The following is a 1866-nucleotide window of genomic DNA, read 5'->3' on the forward strand; positions in this document are numbered from 1 at the left end:
TCTTTGGGTTGCTTTCTATGAATCCTGCCTGAGACTGACCAGGTCAACCTCTCCTGCTCCAAGTCCGTTAAATCTATGGTCTTTCTGTTTAAAAGTTTAAGTCCTGGGGACAAATGTTGATCATTTTTCTGATTAATAAGCAGTTATTTATTTTGGATTCTGTGTCCCTTTGAAAATCTGATGAAATTGTTGAACACCCCCCCCAAAAAAAACAAATAGTTTACATCAGCCTTTAAGTGAAGTGATTGTAGCTAGTGAATCACTATATAGTTGCCTGTTTGCTTTCTAATACTTTCTATAATTTCTGTAATTGATAAAAGTACAATTATATCTATAAAAGTACAGAGAAGAATGGGAATTTTATTGATGCAGTGTTGGTATCAAATATGATTGGTGTAAATTTAGGTTGTTAAATTTTAACTCCATGGTAACCACAAAAAATTTTTTTAAAAATACATTAAAAATATATCCAGATAGAAATTAAAAGGGACTCCATATGGTACAAAAAATAAAATAAAATAAATATGAAAGTTGGCATAAGTGGAAGAATTGAAGGACAAAAATGTTATAAGACTTATAATGCTAAATAGCAAAATGGCAGAAGAAAGCCTTGCATTATCAGTAGCAACTTTAAATGTAAATGGACACCTGGGTCACTGCCATCAGTTGACTCACCACGGCAACTTTTTCTGGAGTCTGGGATGGAATTAAGCAGTCACCATGTCAAGCAAAAAGGCAAAAACCAAGACTACCAAGAAGCACCCTCAGCACTAAACATCCATCGTGTTTGCCATGTTTAACCATTCACAGATTCGGGAGTTCAAAGAGGCCTTCAACATGATAAGAACAGAGATGGTTTCATTGACAAGAAAGATTTGCATGATATGCTTGTTTCTCTGGGGAAGAATCCAATGGATGCATACCTTCAGGTGATAATGAGTGAGGCTCTGGGGCCCAATATTTCACCATGTTCCTCACTTTGGTGAGAAGTTAAAAGGGTTGTTTTGATGAAGAAGCAACAGGCACCACTCAGGAGGATGACCTGAGAGAGCTGCTGACAACCATGGGGTATTTGTTTACAAGAGGAGGAAGTGGATGAGCGATACAGAGAAACACCTATTGACAAAAAAGGGAACTTCAACTACATTGAGTTCATATGCATCCTTAAACACAGAGCAAAGGACAAAGATGATTGAAAGAACTTCAGCTAGTACCTTTCAGTTACTTTGTCGTACTCTATTTTACTTCCAAGACACTTCCCCCCACCTTTGTAAAACCTTTTGCATGCATTTAGCTTTACAGCTTTGATTTTTTTTTTCTTTTGAGGTATTTATTCCAGAACTTTCTGCCACTTAGCACTTGTATAATCAGACTAGAAGTGGGGATGAGGTTGTAAGCTGTGTTGAAAAAGAGATTGCAAATAAAAATCAATAAATGTGAAAGCCCAGGAAAATATATCCATTTTCTGGTTTTGCTGGATTTTTACAGTTTTATATAATAAAAAGACTAGTTTGAAAGGAAAAAAAAAAAAACAAAAACTATTACAACTCAATAACAAAACAGTGAAAATTTTAAAAAATGGATAAAGGACTTGAATTGGTATTTCACCAAAGTGAATATACAAAGAGATGATAAACTCATGAAAAGAACTTTATCATTAACCGTTAGGAAATGCAAATCCAAATCACAATGCAATACTACTACATACCCACTAGGATGCCTATTTAAAAACATTGTTGGGGAGGTTGTAGAGAAATACCAACACTTGTACTTTGTAGGAATATAAGATGGTAGTCATTGTAGGAAACAGACCAGAGGTTCCTCAAGGAGTTAAACAGAATTAGCATATGTGCCAGTTTGTGTGTA

At 35.2% G+C, this 1866-nt stretch overlaps 1 pseudogene; it reads left to right on the top strand.

The window, feature by feature from the left end:
• The first annotated feature begins 525 nt into the window (after nucleotides 1–525).
• On the top strand, nucleotides 526–1580 carry LOC119535064 (annotated as a pseudogene).
• Nucleotides 1581–1866: the final 286 nt, after the last annotated feature.

The sequence above is a fragment of the Choloepus didactylus genome, chromosome 5, assembly GCF_015220235.1.
Source record: "Choloepus didactylus isolate mChoDid1 chromosome 5, mChoDid1.pri, whole genome shotgun sequence".
Classification (NCBI taxonomy): Eukaryota; Metazoa; Chordata; class Mammalia; order Pilosa; family Megalonychidae; genus Choloepus; species Choloepus didactylus.